General features: G+C 42.4%; 1 pseudogene; it reads right to left on the bottom strand.

Moving 5' to 3' along the window:
- Nucleotides 1-16,458: 16,458 nt before the first annotated feature.
- On the bottom strand, nucleotides 16,459-16,548 carry LOC128778105 (U2 spliceosomal RNA; annotated as a pseudogene).
- Between the last annotated feature and the right edge of the window lie 2,853 nt (nucleotides 16,549-19,401).

Here is a 19,401-nt window from a genome sequence, read left to right as displayed (position 1 = left end):
TGCACTGTCGGTGCAAAGCCCAACATGGGGCTGGAACTCATGAACCGTAAAATCATGACCTGAGCCTGAGTCTGCTGCTTAATGAACTGAGCCACCGGGGCGCCCCTCCCTGGGGACTTTTGGTGGTCTATGTTTGGTTGGCTGCGAGAGTCCGCGATAACTTAAATGCAGTGGGTTTTTGAATGGGGTGACTTGGTTCAGGATAAGATAGAAGAGTGGGCTTGAGTGATTGTGATGTGGGGAACAAAGGCAAAAGAAAAAATTAAATTTCTTTATAACTTACAGCCCATTGGCAAGTCCTTGAAATAGGCAGAGTGACTGTTTTCCAAGAGGTCAGCTGCCTGGATGTTGACACTTTGCTAAGGGCAAAAGGCAATCTTAGCATTATCCCAAACCCCCAGGATCCTGTATGCCTACTTAAAACATATAGAAATTCCTATGGAAGCTTCCTTTATTTCTACCTCCCAAGATGCATGTTAGCCATCATTCTCTAAGTATATGGCCCACTGATTCACAGCTGAAGGGTCTCATGACTGAGGGTTTACTAAACAGTCATTTATTACTGGTTAGTCATTTTCCTAACCACAGCTACCCCCTCAAGGTCCTGGAAACCTTGTTTCCAAAATTCTTGGAGGCTTGTGCTGTCCCTAATGCCTTTAGGACTCTAGTGCAGCTCTCTTCCTGCCCACGTGTCCTGTCCAGTGCTTTAATAAAGCAGTTCTTTTGCACCGACGTCTCAAGAATTCTTCCTTGGCCCTCAGCTCCAAATTTCAAGATTTCCACATCAATTGGACAGCCTTATTTATGTTTGTGATTGGGTAGCTTGTTGGGGTATGCACAGGTCTGAGAAGTGCAGTGAATTGGGAAGGTCTTGATGGACAGAGGGTTTCAGTAATTTGAGTCCACCACCTGGGAAGATGGGAGCAGGCTCTTTGGCGGTATGATTCTCACAGCTGACACACAGTTTGGTCCATCATATCCAATCTCCTACTCAAGGTCCGTTTTCGACTCTCCTTTGACCTCAAGTCCTACTCTCCTCTTATTCTATGAAAAATGAAAATACTTTGAAGTGATTAGATTAATCTGCAAACTATGTGTGTTATGAAAGTCAAAAACCTTCTGCCTTTTTTACTTTTGAGTTTTGTAAATTTCACTTGAGTATTTCCTTTGTGGTTGATCATGACACAGGTAGTGAGAAACAAGCCAGTTCCCCATCCCCCCATATATGCTACCTAGAGATAACAATTGTTAAATTTTCATTATTTTTTAAGGCTTTTTATGCATTTTGAAAAGTTATTAATTGAACAGTTTCTTAAAACTAAGTTTATCATGTATGCATTCCCACATTCTTTTAAATTTATTTTTTAAGTTAAAAAATACTTTTAGTATTCCATTAAGTGAATGTACAATGGAATTTTGACTGGTGTCACATTAAAACCCAGGGACACTTGGGTGGGTTAGTTGGTTGAGCCAACTTGATTTCGGCTCACGTCATGATCCCAGGGTTGTGGGATCGAGCCCCATGTTGGGCTTTCTGCTGAACGTGGAGGCTGCTTAGAATTCTCTCTCTCCCTCTCCTGCCTTCTCCCTGGTGCTCTCTCTCTAAAAAAAATAATAATAAAATTTAAAAAGAACTAAACATAAATTTGGGCAAAACAATCTATACTTTAAAAAAATGTTTTTTGTTTATTTTTCAGAGAAAGAGATAGAGTGCAAGTGGGGGAGGAGCAGAGAGAGAGAGGGAGACACAGAATCCAAAGCAGGCTCCAGGCTCTGAGCTGTCAGCACAGAGCCCGATGAGGGGCTTGAACCCACGAACTGTGAGATCGTAACCTGAGCCAAAGTTCGACACTTACCCGACTGAACCACCCAGGCACCCCTACTTTTAACTTAATACAAATTGGTCTCTCTCTCCAGCTCCTCAAGAAAATTTTCTGGTTTAATTATGTGCTGGATATTTTTGTTGTCTTTAATAATTTTTACTGTTGTTTTAGTCATCAATGTAACTTGAATTTTCTGAAATGTTTTTCATTATCTTGATGTTTTTTATTTAATTGTTGTGGTGAATTATGTTTATTGGCTTTAGGATTTTTTTTAAGTTTTTATTTATTTTGAGAGAGAGAGAGAGCACAGGTGTGTGAATGTGAGCAGGAGAGGGAGAGAGAGGGTGAGAGAGAGAATTCCAAGCAGGCTCAAGCAGGGGAGGGGCAGAGAGAGAGGGAGATACAGAATCCAAACCAGGCTCCAGGCTTTGAGCTGTCAGCACAGAGCCCAACACAGAGCTCGAACCCACAAACCATGGTGTCATGACCTGAGCCAAAGTCGGATGCTTAACTGACTGAGCACCCAGGTGCCCCCTAACTTTAGAACTTTATTTTATTAAAAAAAATTTTTTAATGTTTATTTATTTTTGAGAGAGAGAGCACAAATGGGGAAGGGGCAGAGAGAGAGGGAGACCTAGAATCTGAAGCAGGCTCCAGGCTCTGAGCTATCAGCACAGAACCCGACGAGATCATCACCTGACCTGAAGTCAGATGCTTAACCAACTGAGCCACCCAAGTGCCCCAACTTTAAGATTTTAAATGAACTCTGTACTCCTGGGGTAAATACCCTGATGACATCCTAACTTTAGGATATTTTAACTTTTAGGGGCCCTAAGTTTAGGGTTTTTTTTTTTTTTTAATGTTTAGTTTTGAGAGAGAGAGACAGAAACAGAGCATGCATGAGAGGGGAAGGGGCAGAGAGAAAGGGAGACACAGTATCCGAAGCAGGCTCCAGGCTCTGAGCTGTCAGCCCAGAACCTGACACAGGGCTGGAACCCATGAACCACGGGATCATGACCTGAGCCAAAGTCGGACACTTAACTGATTGAGCCACACAGGCACCCGTAACTTTAGGTTTTGAATCAACTTTGTACTCCTAGGGTAAAACCCTTGATGACATCCTAAATCAGCTTCTGCTAGATTTGATTTCTCCTCCTCCCTCTCCCCGTTATCCTCCCCCTTCTCTGCCCCTCCTCCTCCTGGTGCAAAGGGATGGTTTGGTAAAGCATGGGGACAGGATCTGTGGGCAGAAAGAGCTGCCGATTTATTATTCTTTTACATAGTGTCACTAGTGTTCATGTATGAGATTTGCCTGTAGTTTTATTCTCTTGGACTGTTCTCAAAACTCAGTTTTTACCAGTTATTGTATGTTTCCCAATAGACTATACTTGTGAAGTTGCACGTTTTAATATATATTCAAAGACTCAAATTTTAATATAACTATTGTACTGAGACAGTAAAAACCTTGGGAACAAGCCTCTATGCCCCTGGGAAGCTCCGTGCTGGCCATTACCACTTCTCTTGCAGAGCAAGACACTAGCTAAGGATCAGAGCAAACTAGTCTGAGACACAGTGTCTGCCAGATTTGACCTTTTACTGACTTTTGCCCTCATTATAATAGTAAAAATCACATGCAAGGGGTGGAGATTTTAACATGTTAGACACATAACACATGAAGAAGTGTGACCTTTAATTTTTTTTTTAATGTTTATTTATTTATTTTTGAGAGACAGAGACAGAGCACGAACAGGAGAGGGGCAGAGAGAGAGGGAGACACAGAATCCGAAACAGGCTCCAGGCTCCAAGCTGTCAGCACAGAGCCCGACGTGGGGCCCAAACTCACAAACCATGAGATCATGACCTGAGCCAAAGCTGGACACTCAACCAACTGAGCCACCCAGGCGCCCCAGAAGTGTGACCTTTAAATGCACAGGTATAAATAACGTTTTCCCACCTAAGTTTCTTTAAAAACTTTCCCTGACCTCTCCTTGAGCTCAGCTTGAGGATTCCTCCCTTAGTGCTGCCTCCCTTATGCTCTAGCATAAGCCCCAATAAAGCCTTCCCTTGTGCTTTAAATTCTGGGTCCAGCCTCATTTCCATCGTTGCTGGAAATGGACTTGAGTCTGGTAATGGTACGTGGGAAAGTCATCAATCCATAAGTATGCTTAGGATGTCCTTGGGAATATTAATAGCATCTCAGCCTTGGACACTGTATTTCCAGAGCCTTTGGATTAAACCAAACACTTAAGGCTATTTTTGTTCCCAGAAGCCTGATCAGAATCAGCAGAAAGCCTAGCCTGGAGTTCCATGTGAGGATACGGCCTCGACAATAAAAGCAGAGATTCAGGGCCTGGAGTTAACATGCCATCTAACATAAGTATTCCCCTTAAATCCACAGGTCTCACTTTCTGGGAAAAGACAGATTACGTAATGTGAGGACGTAGCATTCCCGAGTAAGCGGTGCCTTGTCACTGACGGTTCTCTTGACCGGAGAGTTCATACCAAGATTCAGAGAAGAGCTGGAAGAGTCCTTTGGGCAGATGTTGGACTCACTGGCCATTTCCCAAGAGCAGCTGAAAATGACCAAGTCCTAGGTGAGCTGTCTTTCCAAAGGATTTGGGGAGATTTCTAAGAATGTGCACAATTTTGAGAGCAACACTATGTGCACATAATAGTCACGTGGGAAAAAGCATGGACGAGAAGATAGAAGATTAAGACACAGCCAGGTGGAGCCTACATAGATCGTGGGTGAGAGCGCTTAACGTTGAAACATTACCGCGTGAGCCATACAGTCCAGAGCAGGGTTGCTGATTTTCCGCTGGTGCGGATGGCAGCCGTAATCAAAAGAGAAACGGGCATTTTTATGAAGTACATTTTCCATTAAGACAGTTCTTCACAGTCAATAAATGCTTTCTGTCACTTAGGCAACAAGGTCTTCATCAAAAACCAAAAGAGTCGCCAAAACTCCGTATCACCAGTCCCTCCTCCCTCTCTTATTTGAACCCACTTCAGTTGCTTTTAATCCCCTCCTTCCTCCAAAAGTGGTTTTTATCAGGATCCTCGGTGACTTCCTGTTGTTAAATCCCATGCTCAGTTTTTACTGGACCTTCCAGCAGCATCTAACATTGTCGATACTTCCTTCTTCCTTGAAGTACTCTTGTCGTTTGGTGTTCAGAACGCCATGCTCTCTCGGTGTTTCTGCCTTATTGGCCACTTCTAGGGTTCAACTTCTTTTTGTAATTTGTCTTGTCTCCCAATCCTTTTATCTTGTCTCATGGCTCATTCCCTGCATCTTTTGTGTCTGTACCTTCTCCTTAGTGCTCTCATCTGGTGTCACAGTTTGTTTATTTATTTATTTATTTATTTATATTTTATTTTATTATTATTTTTTTTAATATATGAAATTTATTGTCAAATTGGTTTCCATACAACACCCAGTGCTCATCCCAAAAGGTGACCTCCTCAATACCCATCGCCCACCCTCCCCACCCTCCCACCCCCCGTCAACCCTCAGTTTGTTCTCAGTTTTTAAGAGTCTCTTATGCTTTGGCTCTCTCCCACTCTAACCTCTTTTTTTTTTTCCTTCCCCTCTCCCATGGGTTTCTGTTAAGTTTCTCAGGATCCACATAAGAGTGAAACCATATGGTATCTGTCTGTCTCTGTATGGCTTATTTCATTTAGCATCACACTCTCCAGTTCCATCCACGTTGCTACAAAAGGCCAGATTTCATTCTTTCTCATTGCCACGTAGTATTCCATTGTGTGGTGTCACAGTTTAAACCGCACTCATGCCGATGGCTTCCTCTTTCTGTCTCCAGCCTGCACTTGTCCGCCAAGCATCACCTCCTGTACCTTACTGCCTCCTTGACATCTCTAAGGTGCACATCTCTACAGGTGCGTCCATTTTGCCATTTACCAAACCAAGCTCTGAATCTCCCCTGAAGCCTGTTCCTTCCACAGTTTCCCTCTTTCAATGAATAGCTTCTCTTAGCTTCTCAGACGAGGGGTCAGCAAACTTCTGTGAAGGGCAAAATAATAAGCCTTTGTGGGCCAGACAGTCTGTGCTGCAACTACTCAACTCTGCCACCACAGCACAACAGCAGCCATAGCGGACACATCTCCACTTCTCGCACTTTCATCGGTCTCTGTGTTTCCCATCATGCGAGGGCAAATCCTGTTGGTTCTGTTTACAAAGCCGAACTCAGATCTGTCGCTCTTCCTTGCCACAGCACTACCCTAGTCAGAGCCATCGTCATCGGTCACTTGGACCACTGCAGCTGCCGCCTCACTGTTCTTGCTCACGTTCTTGCTGTGTCACAGGCTCCTGTCCAGACCCTTGGTATTTTCTTATAAATTTTGTTTATTTTTTAAAACAGTATTTTAAAATTATTTTTTTATTTTAGAGACAACTCGCAAAGGGTGGGGCAGGGGGGCAGAGAGAGAGAGAGAGAGAGAGAGAGAGAGAATCCTGAGCAGGATTCCGTGCTTAGTACAGAGCCCGCCACAGGGCTCAATCCCACAACCCTAGGATCATGACCTGAGCCGAAATCAAGAATCAGACGCTCAACCAACTGAACCACCCAGGAGCTGCTCTTGTAAATTTTAGAATCAGCTTGTCGGTTTCCAGAAAACACCTACTAGAATATTGGTTTTATTGCATTGGCTCTATTAATTTGGGGGATAATCAACATGCCTGTACAGTGGAATTTTCTAATCCAAGATATGGCATATTCTTGCCTTTATTCACATTTTCTTTAACGTGTTTCAATAGAGTTCTATGGTTTTCAATATTGAGGTCTTGCACATCCTTTTAAGAATTATTTCTAGGCAGGGGTGCCTGGGTGGCTCAGTCGGTTGAGCGTCTGACTTCGGCTCAGGTCACGATCTCACAGTCTGTGGGTTCGAGCCCCGCATCGGACTCTGTGCTGACAGCTCAGAGCCTGGAGCCTGCTTCGGACTCTGTGTCTCCCCCTCTCTCTGCCCCTCCCCTGCTCATGCTCTGTCTCAAAAATAAATAAAAACATTAAAAAATTTTTTTTAATTAAAAAAAGGAATTATTTCTAGGCATTTGCTGTTTGATACTATTATGAGTGGATTATTATTTAATTTCATTTCCTACTAGTTGGCTACTGTTGAAATACAGTTGGTTTACTAATACTGATCTTATGGTCAGTGACTTTGAGAAATTCATTTATGAATTCTAATAGTTTATAATTCTTACGGATTTTCTACTTTCCAAATCACGTCTTCTGTGAATGATAAATTTCTTCCTAATTCTTTTGCCTCTTACTTATTTTTCTTGCCCAGTTGCACTGGCAGGGCCTTTAGTACCATTTGAATAGAAATGGTGATAGGCATCCTTGCCTCATTCTTAACCTCCGTGCAAAGACTTTTAATAATTCACCATTAAATGTAATGTTTGCTTTAGGTTTTATATGGATTTTTTTTGAGAGAGAGAGAGAGAGAGAGTGCACATGTGCAAACAGGGGAGGGGCAGAGAGAGAGAGGGAGAGAGAGAATCCCAAGCAGGCTCTGCATTGTCAGCGTGGAGCCCGATGTAGGGCTCGATCTCACAAACCATGAGATCATGACCTGAGCCAAAGTCAAGAGTCAGACGCTTGACTGAACCACCCAGATGCCCCTATGGATATTATTTTTTCAGATTAAGGCAGATTACTTATATTCCTAATTTGCTAAGTGTTTTCATCATTAAAGGGTGTTAAATTTTACTATGTGCTTTTTTTCTAGTATTTTTTGATGTTTTGTTATAAAAAATTTCAGATGTACGGAAAAGTTGAAAGAATTTTACAGTGAACACCCATATACCAACCAACTAAATTCTATAATTAATGTTTTACTTGCTTTATCAGCTATGTGATACTGTGATTCATAAGAAATATGCATTTGGTCATTCAGTCAACCAAAATACATTTTTCATGTATATTTGGTCTTACCCACAGTTCCTGGCTCACAGCTCCCCAGATCCTTGGAATTTCCTAAATACTGAGAGTGATAACAGTGTCTTTTGTTACGTGAATGATGACTTCTTGGAAGCCTCCAAGGAAGAGGTTGGTTGCCAGGAGAATCAATCATGTGTTGAGAGGGTTGGAACTTTCAGTCACACCCCCCTGACCTAAGGGAATGGGAAAAGGGTAAGAGATTGAATCTGTTGCCAGCAGCCAGTGATTTAATCAGTCATGCGTATGCAATGAAGCCCTCATAAAAACCCAAAAGGAGAGTGTTTGGACAGCTTCCAGGTTGATGGAGACTGGGGAGGGTGGTGCACCTGGAGAGTGTGGAAGCCCCATGTCCTTGCCCCATACCTGGCCCTACGCATCCCTTTCACTTGTCTCTTCCCTTGTTAAATCCTTTCATAGTAAACTCTTATTCTAGAAAGTAAAATGTTTCTCTGAGTTCTTTGAGCTATTCTAGCAAATTAATTGAACCTGAAGCAGAAGTTTTAGGAACCTCTGATTTATAGCCAGTCAGTCAGCAGTACAGGTGACACCCTAGACTTGTAACTGGGATCTGAGGTGGCAGAGGGGAAAGGCAGTCTTGTGGGACTGACCCCTTAAAGTGTGGAATCTGATGGTATCTGCAGGTAGATAATATCAGAATTAAGCTGAATTGTAGGACACTGAGCTGGTGTCCCAAGAATTGCTTATTGTTTTTATGAGGGAACCACCCCTCTGCCATGTTAGAAATTGGGTCTCAGAATACCAAAATATTTGCTTTTATTTAGCCATCCCTTGCTCCCTTGTTTTTTTTTTTTAATGTATTTTGAAGTAAATTTCAAACATTAGGGGGTGCCTGGGTGGCTCAGTTGGTTAAGCATCTGACTCTTGGTTTCAGCTCAGGTCTGATCTCACGGTTCATGAGTTCGAGCCTTGCATTGGGCTCTGGGCTGACATTGTGGAGCCTGCTTGGGATTCTCCCTCTCTCCCTCACTCTCTGCGCCTCCCCCGCTTGCTCTCTCTGTCTCTCAAAATAAATAAATACACTTAAAAAATATATTTTAAAAAAATTAGTAAAATTCCCCCTAAATACTCCAGCATGTATATTATTAACTAGAGTTTAATATTTGTTTATAGCACTTTTATTTATTTTGAAGTAAAACTTAAATACAACCAAATATACAAATCTTAGCAAACCATTCAATAGTTTATTTATTTTTTTTCCTTCTCTCAGCACTTTATTTATTTATTTATTTTTGTTTTTTTTTTAATATATGAAATTTATTGTCAAATTGGTTCCCATACAACACCCAGTGCTCATCCCAAAAGGTGCCCTCCTCAATACCCATCCCCCACCCTCCCCTCCCTCCCACCCCCCATCAACCCTCAGTTTGTTCTCAGTTTTTAAGAGTCTCTTATGCTTTGGCTCTCTCCCACTCTAACCTCTTTTTTTTTTTCCTTCCCCTCTCCCATGGGTTTCTGTTAAGTTTCTCAGGATCCACATAAGAGTGAAACCATATGGTATCTGTCTGTCTCTGTATGGCTTATTTCACTTAGCATCACACTCTCCAGTTCCATCCACGTTGCTACAAAAGGCCATATTTCATTCTTTCTCATTGCCACGTAGTATTCCATTGTGTATATAAACCACAATTTCTTTATCCATTCATCAGTTGATGGACAACCATTCAGTAGTTTAGACATATGTGTGCTCACTGGTGTGACATGATTTCCATGGATCCCTTGTCATGATGATAAGATTTTTATCCTTGGGGCACCTGGGTGGCTCAGTCAGTTAAGGGTCTGACTCTTGGGATCAGCCCAGGTTATGATTTGCAGTTCATGAGATCAAGCTCTAGGTTGGGCTCTGCACTAACAGCACGGAGCCGGCTTGGGATTCTCTCGCTCCCTCTCTCTCTGCGCCACTCATGCGCTCTCTCTCTCTCTCAAAAATAAATAACCTAAAAAAAGATTTTTATCCTTGATTCTGTCAATGTGGTGAGTTACACTGGTTGATTTTTGAATGCCAGGATATTTTTTTTTTGAAATTTTATTTATTTTATTTTATTTTATTTTTTAATTTTTTTAACATTTATTTATTTATTTTTGAGACAGAGAGAGACAGAGCATGAACAGGGAAGGGGCAGAGAGAGAGACACAGAATCGGAAGCAGGCTCCAGGCTCTGAGCCATCAGCCCAGAGCCCCACGCGGGGCTTGAACCCACGGACGGCGAGATCATGACCTGAGCTGAAGTCAGACGCTTAACCGACTGAGCCACCCAGGTGCACTGAATGGCAGGATATTTTTAATGAGCTTTAAGTTTCTTCCGTAGGTACAAGGCAAAATTAGATTCACCAAACCTTGGGTATATAATGTATTGTGAAAATGATCATAATAAATCCATGTGCATTTTTTTCCATACCATTGAGTGAAAAGTCACTTGAAACAATGTGTCATTACAGGTAACACTCACCTGAGGATGTGGCCTGCACTTCACGTCAGAGGACTGGCAGCTACTGGATGTGGTCCAGAAGAAGCTGTACTGGGTTGTAATGTTGGAAACTTACAGCAACCTCAGGTCAGTGGGCAAGGACTACGGGGAACCCCAGTCTGTTGCCATTTCTTTTTTAACTGCTGGAATTTAGAAGCTCTCTGAAGTGTTTAATGTCTTTGAATTTAGGATTTATAAATGATAGAGCCTTTGTGTCTGTCTGAACGTGGAGAGAGGATCATGCTCTCGCCTCCCAAATTAAAGTTTTTCATGGGGCGCCTGGGTGGCTCAGTCAGTTAAATGTCCAACTCTTGGTTAAGGCTCAGGTCATCACCTCATGGTTCATGGGTTCAAGCCCCACATTAGACTCTGCACTGGCAGTGTGGAACCTGCTTGGGATTCTCTCTCTCTCTCTCTCTCTCTCTCTCTCTCTCTCTCTTTCTCTCTCTCCCCCCCCCCCCCCCGCCCCTCCTGCACTGGTGCTATCTCTGTCTCTCTCAAAATAAATAAATAAACTTAAAAAAATTTTTTTTCACTTTGCTGAGGTGTTGACTCTGAAACAGCCCCTTCCTACTTCTTCAGAGGTTCTGAAGATCAACCTCTTAGCACCGTGTTTAGCCGTGATCAAATTGTTAGGCTTCCCAACTAGCAGCGGTCCTCCAGCTGGAGCAGGGAGCCATGGATGGCAGAGGGGGAAGTCAGTAGTAAGGACCATCTGGGGGAGTGGATAACAGCCAGGTAGATGAGTGAAAGCCTAAGGAGCTATAACTTTTTTTTAATTTATTTTTTTAATGTTTCTTTATTTTTGAGAGAGAGAGAGAGAGAGAGACAGAGTGCGAGTAAGGGAGGGGCAGAGAGAGAGGGAGACAAAGAATCCGAAGCAGGCTCCAGGCTCTGAGCTGTCAGCACAGAGCCCGACGTAGGGCTTGAACCCAGGGACTGCAAGGTCATGACCTGAGTGGAAGCCGGATGCCCAACTGACTCAGCCACCCAGGCACCCCAGGAGCTAGAACCTTTGATAGGTTATTTTGAGGACATTATTTAAAAACCCTTGAACCTTTGGAGCTCCTGGTTGGCTCAGTTGGTAGATCATGTGACTCTTGATTGGGTCATGAGTTCAAGACCCACATTGGGTGTAGAGATTACTGAAAATAAATAAATAAGCTTCCAAAAAAAGGAGATAGGCCATTATGTCTTTGCACTCTGTGTCAGATCTTTGACTCAACTAGGACCCAGCTCTCTTGGTTATTCTCCGTTTCCAGCATCCTCACTCTTCATCACCAGTACTGCTCATGTTGCCTTCCTCCTACTCAACATCTCACCTCTGGTCAGAATTAAGCTTCCAGATACACATGAATTTTTCCCCTTTACCATGTCCCTCTGCTTTCCTTCTATTTTCTCTTCTTCTACTGGATGCCTCTAACTTGTTTCCTGATTAAAAATCCTTATTTGTAAGGATCCTTGATCCTCATTGTGAGAGTTGGCCTCTTCCACTGCCTAATTGTATACAGATTCATCGGTCTCCTTCCTAGAAGATGCCTAGCAAGTTGATGATGAGACAGACTGGCTCCAGGAAAACTCCGACAAACTTGATCCCATGGCAAGGCACCAGGAATGTGATGTATTTGACAAAATGCCTCACCTGAGAAAAGACTTTGATCAATTTGATTCAAATGGGAAAACTTTGAAACATAATTTAGATTTACTTTTCCAGAACAGAAATTATATAAGTGAAAAAGCTAAGAAGTTAAATCTATCTGAGAAATTGTTTTTCCATACTATGCATAAAAATGCTCATTCTGGAATTAATTGCTGTGAATATGATTATGGAGAAGCTGTCAATAAGATGTCATGCCTGAATATAAGTCATATAGAAATGAGATTTTATAAAGGTAGTAAATGTCAAAGATCCTTTAACCATGTGCCGTAACTCCTTCTACACCAGAGAAGTCACACAGGACAGAAACCCTATGGATACAGTGAATGAAGAAAAATTTTCTCCCAGAAATCACAGCTCATGGTACACCAGAGAACTCATACAGGAGAAAAAACATATGAATGTGACGGATGTCTCTAAGCTTTTATTCAGAAGGTAGAGCGTATTTTATATCAGAGAACTCACACAGGAGAGAAACCCTATGAATGTAATGAATGTCGGAAAACCTTCATTAGTAAGACACATCTTGTTAAGCATGAGAGAACTCATACAGGTGAGAACCCCTGTGGCTGTAAGGAATGTGGAAGAACTTTCCCTCTTAAGTTTAGTCTCACTTTACTTTACAAAACTCGTACTGCAGAAACGCCCCGCGAATGCAGTCATTGTCAGAGAGCTTTCATCCACAGGTCACAGCTCATTGAACACCAAAGACAGCACACTGGAGAAAAACCCTTTTCATGTCAAGAACACCAGAAGGCTGGGAATGCAAGCTGGTACAGCCACTCTGGAAAACAGTATGGAGGTTCCTCAAAAAACTAAAAATAGAACTACCCTACGACCCAGCAATTGCACTACTAGGCATTTATCCACGGGATACAGGTGTGCTGTTTCGAAGGGACACATGCACCCCCACGTTTATAGCAGCACTATCGACAATAGCCAAAGTATGGAAAGAGCCCTAATGTCCATCGATGGATGAATGGATAAAGAAGATGTGGTATATATATATACAATGGAGTATACTCGGCAATCAAAATGAATGAAATCTTGCCATTTGCAACTACGTGGATGGAAGTGGAGGGTATTGCTAAGTGAAATTAGTCAGAGAAAGACAAATATCATATGACTTCACTCGTATGCGGACTTTAAGAGACAAAACAGATGAACATAAGGGAAGGGAAACAAAAATAATATAAAAACAGGGAGGGGGACAAAACAGAAGAGACTCATAAATATGGGGAACAAACTGAGGGTTGCTGGAGGGGTTGTGGGAGGGGTGGATGGGCTAAATGGGGAAGGGGCATCAAGGAACCTACTCCTGAGGTCATTGTTGCACTATATGCTAACTAATTTGGATGTAAATTTTAAAAAATAAAAAATAAAATTAAAAAACAAAAAAGAATGCCAGAAGGCTTTCATCTGGAAGTCAGAGCTCACTTTATATCAGAGAGTTCATACCAGGGAGAAGCCTTTCTGCTGTAGTGAATGCCAGAAAGCCTTCAGTTCCAAATCAACACTCGCTATACACCAGAGGACACACACGGGAGAGAAACCCTACAGATGCAGTGGTTGTGGGAAAGTTTGAAGTCACAACTCATTGTGCATCAAAGAACCTACACGGGAGAGAAACCCTGTGAATGAAGTAATTGTCAGAAAACCTTCAGCCATAAGTCCCCACTCATCATACACGGGAGAACCCACGTAGGAGGAAAGCCCTGTGTATGTAGCGAATGTGGGAAACCTTTCGCCTGGAAGCCTAGTCAAAGTAGGCATCAAAGAACACATACAGGAGAGAGACCCTACAGAGGCAGTGAGTGTGTGAAATCCTTTAGTGTCAAGGCACACCTCAGTAGACACCAAAGAGGGCAAAATCAGATGGGTATGGTGAAAATGAGGAAGCCTTTAAGGAGGTCATTCCAGCATGAAATTGCAGGCATATGGGAGAGAATTCTTTGTTTTTAAATTTTTTAAAATGTTTATTTATTTTGGAGAGAGAGACAGACTAGTGGCGGAGGGGCAGAGAGAGAGGGAGACACAGAATCTGAAGCAGGCTCCAGGCTCTGACTGTCTGTCTGTCTTTCACACAGATGCAGGGCTCAAACCCACAAAACGTAAGATCATGACCAGAGCTGAAGTCTGGCGTTTAACTGCCTGAGCCACCCAGGTGCCCTTATATGGGAGAGAATTCTTACGGTGACTAAGGAGAAGCTTCCACAAGGATGTTTACTTTTATAGGAAGCTAAAATGAGAGAGAAATCTAGTGCAGTAAATAAATATGATAAAAATCGGGGCTCTTGGGTGGCTCAGTCAGTTAACCATCTGACTTCAGCTCAGGTCATGATCGCTTGGCTTGTGAGTTCGAGCCCCACATTGGACTCTGTGCTGACAGCTCAGAGCCTGGAGCCTGTTTTGGATTCTGTGTCTCCCCCTCTCTCTCTCTGCCCCTCCCCTGCTTACACTCTGTCTCTCAAAAATAAACATTAAAAATTTTTTTAAAAAAATATGACAAAATCTTCAGTAACAACCTGTAGTGCGTTGTTCATCAGGAAAAGGCATACATGGGAGAAACTGAATTTAGCAAATGTGCAAAAGTTTTTCACACAGAAGTGTTAGCAGGCACTTAGGAGGCTTAGTCGCTTAAGCGTCTGAGTCTAGATTTCGACTCAGGTCGTGATCTCGCAGTCATGGGAACGAGCCAAGCCCCGCACATCCAGCTCTGTGCTGGCTGTGGAGCCTGCTTGAGATTCTCTCTCTGTCTCTCTCTGTGTCTCTCTCTCCCTCCCTCCCCCTCTGCCCCTCCCCAGCTTGGGTGTGTGTGCATCCACTGTCTCTCTAAAAAATACATAAATAGGGGTGCCAGGGTGGCTCAGTCGGTTGAGTGACTTTGGCTCAGGTCATGATCTCATGGTCTGTGAGTTCGGGCCCTGCATCCGGCTCTGTGCCGACAGCTCAGAGCCTGGAGCCTGCTTTGGATTCTGTGTCTCCTTCTCTCTCTGCCCCTCCCCCGCTCATGCTCTGTCTCTCTCTCTCTCTCTCTCTCTGTCAAAAATAAACAAACATTAAAATTAACAAAATACATAAATAAAAATGTATAAAAGAAGTGGTGTGCACTCATTATACAACAGAAAGACAGCCACTGTGAATGTAGTAATTTTGTGAAAACTTTCAAGAAGTATAGGTCATTTTATATCAGAGAAACTCATATGGAAAAGAAATTGTACAAGGGAGGGAATGTTGTAGTATTTTGACTGAGAAACCAAATTCCGGATGCATCAGAGAGTTTACTCCAGAGTGAATCATAGAAGAGTAATAAATGTGAGAAAAACCTTTTGTTGGAAGTCATAAGCATGTGGTATTAGAGAGTTTACACTAAGGAATAACTTCGATTGCCATAAAATGCTTGAAAACCTTTTCTGATTGTGAAAAAAATGTGTACAGACAATACATATAAAAATGCAAACCTAGGGGCGCCTGGATGGCTCAGTCGGTTGAGCGGCCAACTTCGGCTCAGGTCACGATCTCGCGGTCTGTGAGTTCGAGTCCCGTGTCGGGCTCTGTGCTGACAGCTCGGAGCCTGGAGCCTGTTTCCGATTCTGTGTCTCCCTCTCTCTGACCCTCCCCCGTTCATGCTCTGTCTCTCTCTGTCTCAAAAATAAATAAACGTTAAAAAAAATGCAAAAAAATGCAAACCTATGAATGTATTAAGTGTGGGGATGACTATACCATGAATAAACTTCATTGTGTGTAAGATAATTTATATTTATGAAAAATTAAGCCAGGTCAGTGAATCGAGGAAATCATTTTCTCTAGAAATAATTTTGTAAAGTCATGTTCTTGCTGTGAATACCATGTTGATAAAATATTTCAGGGGTGCCTGGGTGGCTCAGTTGGTTAAGTGTCCAACTCTTGATTTTGGCTCAGGTAGTGAGATCAGGCCCCATATCTGGCTCTGAGCTGACAGTGCAGAGCCTGCTTGGGATTCTCTCTCTCCCAACCCCTCCCCTGCTCATGTTCTCTCTCTCTCTCAAAAAAAAAAAAAAAAAAAAAAAAATATATATATATATACATATACATACATATATATACATATATATATATATACATACATATATATACATATATATATATATATTTCAAAAGGCTTTCAGTAGGAAGAAGAGATGGTATGAGAGTTTTTAAGTGTGTGAGTAAATGGAATATTCAGAATAAGAGAAGAAGTCATCAACTATTTCAACTCTATATCTATGTGTTACTTCCTAAGAGTATCAGCCCAAGTTGTAGGCTTAACCGATTGAGCCACCTAGAGGCCCCCAAAATAAAGAGGAGCCCAGGTGGCTCAGTCAGTTAAGTGTCTGACCCTTGATTTCAACTCAGGTCATGATCTCACAGTTCTTGAGTTCGAGTCCCACATCAGGCTCTGTACTGACAGCATGGAGCCTGCTTGTGATTCTCTCTCCCTCTCTCTCTGCCCTTCCCAGGGCACATGCATGCCTCCTCTCTCTCTCTCTCTCTCAAAATAAATAAACATTTTTAAAAATTATTTAAAATATAAATAAATAAAATGGTACAGACAAGTTTCTTAGATACTACACTTGATCTTAGCCAAAAGGCCGAGGAGCGATGACAAGTTTCTTAGAGAGTTATATATAGTAAAGCTATAAAGAATAGTTAGAGGAATGCTAGACACAAAATTTAGGAAAGTAGTTACTTACGGGTATAAAAGGGGAATTTGGTCAGAGAAGGGCAAAGACAAAGCTTTCATAGCATTGGTAGTGTTCTCTCTCTTAAGCCTGGTGGTGAATGGGAGTCTTCACTAATTTTTTTTTCTATCTTACATGTCTGTAATAGTCCTTTGTATGAAATACTATAATTTCATAAGGTACTAATCTGTGAATAAAATATCAACACATCACCTTTTTTTTGTTTTCACTGTGATACCTGATGTAGAAAATGTTGGGGTTCAGAGCTGATGGCCAAGAAAGCATTCTTGAGATGTCTTCGGTGCAAAAAGGTGGTTTTATTAAAGCAGGATCCATGGGCAGGAAGAGCTACACTGGGTGACTTGTATACTTTCTTTTTGGTTTAAAAAAAATTTTTTTAATGTTTATTTATTTTTGAGAGACAGAGACAGAGAGACAGAGCGTGAATGGAAGAGGGGCAGAGAGAGGGAGACACAGAATCCTAAGCATGCTCCAGGCTCTGAGCTGTCAGCACAGAGCCTGACACAGGGCTCGAACTGTCTCTTGAACCAAGAGATCATGACCTGAGCCACCCAGGCACCCCTATACTTTCAAGTTGGGAGGGGGTTCGAGATAGCACAGGTATTCTGGAAAAAAAGGTTTCCAGGACCTTGAAGGAGCGAACTATTGTTACAAAAGGTCGTTTATTACTGTCTAATAAAACTTTAGTCATGAGACCCTTCTGATGTATATCAGTGGGCCATATGCTTGGAGGATGATTGCTAATATATATTTTGGGTATAGAGACAAAGGAAGTTTCCAGAGGGATTTGTGTATGTTAAAGTAGACTTATGGTGGGGGGGGGGGCAGGTGGGCTAAGATTGCCTTTTGCCCTGAGCAGTATGTCATCATCCAGGCAGCTAAGCTCCTAGAGGAAGGTCACTCTGCCTGTTTCAAGGACTTGCCAATGGGCTGTAGGCAGTGATGAAATTTAATTTTTCATTTGCCTTTGTTTCCCACATCAATACCTACTTGACAAAAAATGTCTAACCCAAGTACTTGTGATCAGTACTTAACTATATTTGAACAGTAAGATTTCACAGTGTCTTTCCATTTTTATCATCATAGGAATTTCTATGAAGTGCCTGACGATAATGTCACAACACCCTTATTATACTAGTCACATACTTAAGAGAATTTGGGACATTTTGGAGCAGTAAAAAATAATTTGGCTTCATTTTTGTTTCACGGCAAATTTCCACAAGACAAAATCATTGGAAACCAAGCGTTTTATTGTTTTAAAGCAATAAGGGGGTGCCTGTCTGGCTCAGTCAGTAGAGCATGCGACTCTTGATCTCAGGGTTGTGAGTTCAAGCCCCACAATGGGGGTAGAGATTACTTAAAAAAAAAGAGAAAGGACATTGCAGAAAACATAAATGAATATACCACAGTTTATCCACACACCTATGAATACACTCCTGGGTTGTTTCCAGTTGGGGGCTATTATAAATAAAGCTAATATGGGGGTGCCTGGGTGGCTCAGTTGGTTGGCCTGACTTCAGCTCGGTCATGATCTTATGGCTGGTGACTTTGAGTCCCATATTGGGCTCTGTCCTTACAGCACAGAGCCCACTTCGGATCATCTGTCTCCCTCTCTCTGTGCCCCTCCCCAGCTTCTGTTCTCTCTCTCTCAAAAATAAATATTAAAAAAAAATAATAAAGCTACTGTGAACCTTCTTATAGTCTTTTTGTTGAAATATGTTTTGGGTTTCTTTGGGTAAATATCTGGTATCTGAGGAGCTGTTTAAAATATGTAGTTGTAGGGGTGCATGGGTGGCTCAGTTGGAAGCATCAGACTTCGGCTCAGGTCATGATCTCACCGTTTGTGAGTTCGAGCCCCACATCGGGCTCTGTGCTGACAGCTCCGAGCTTGGAGCCTGCTTCAGATTCTATGTCTCACTCTCTCTCTGCCCCTCCCCTGCTCATGCCCTGTCTCTCTGTCTCTCTCAAAAATAAATAAACATTAAAAAAAATTGGGGGCACCTGGGTGGTTCCGTTGGTTAAGCATCCGACTTTGGCTCAGGTCATGATCTCGCAGTCTGTGGGTTTGAGCCCCATGTGGGGCTCTGTGCTGACAGCTCAGAGCCTGGAGCCTGCTTCGGATTCTGTGTCTCCCTCTCTCTGCCCCTCCCCCACTTACTCTCTCCTGGTCAAAAATAAACATTACAAAAAAATTTTTTTAATAAACAAAAAACAGGGGCGCCTGGGTGGCTCAGTCGGTCAAGCGACCGACTTCGGCTCAGGTCACGATCTCACAGTTTGTGAGTTCAAGCCCCACGTCGGGCTCTGTGCTGACAGCTCAGAGCCTGGAGCCTGCTTCGAATTCTGTGTCTCCCTCTCTCTCTCTGACCCTCCATTGCTTGCTCTCTCTCTCTCTCAAATATAAACATTAAACAATTTTTTTTAAATATGTAGTTTTAGGGGCACCTGGGTGGCTCAGTCATTTGAGTGTCTAACTTCAGCTCAGATCATGATTTCACGGTTCCTGAGTTCAAGCCCCCTGTGGGGCTCTGTGCTGACAGGGCAGAGCCTACTTTGGATTCTGTTTCCCCCTCTCTCTCCCCTTCCCCCACATGCGTTTGTTTTGTATCTCAAAAATAAGCATTAAAAAACATTTTTAATAAATAAAGTAAAGTAAAATATGCAGTTTTGTTGGGATCTAATTGACATGAAACACCGTTAAGTTTATGGTGTATCACACAGTAGTTTGGCTTACATATATTGTGGAATGATCAC

Source organism: Panthera pardus, unplaced genomic scaffold (genome assembly GCF_024362965.1).
Source record: "Panthera pardus isolate Hobbes unplaced genomic scaffold, ASM2436296v1 HiC_scaffold_18, whole genome shotgun sequence".
NCBI classification, from domain to species: Eukaryota; Metazoa; Chordata; class Mammalia; order Carnivora; family Felidae; genus Panthera; species Panthera pardus.
Note: the sequence above shows the minus strand (reverse complement) of the source record. Positions and strands in the feature narration are given on the sequence as shown.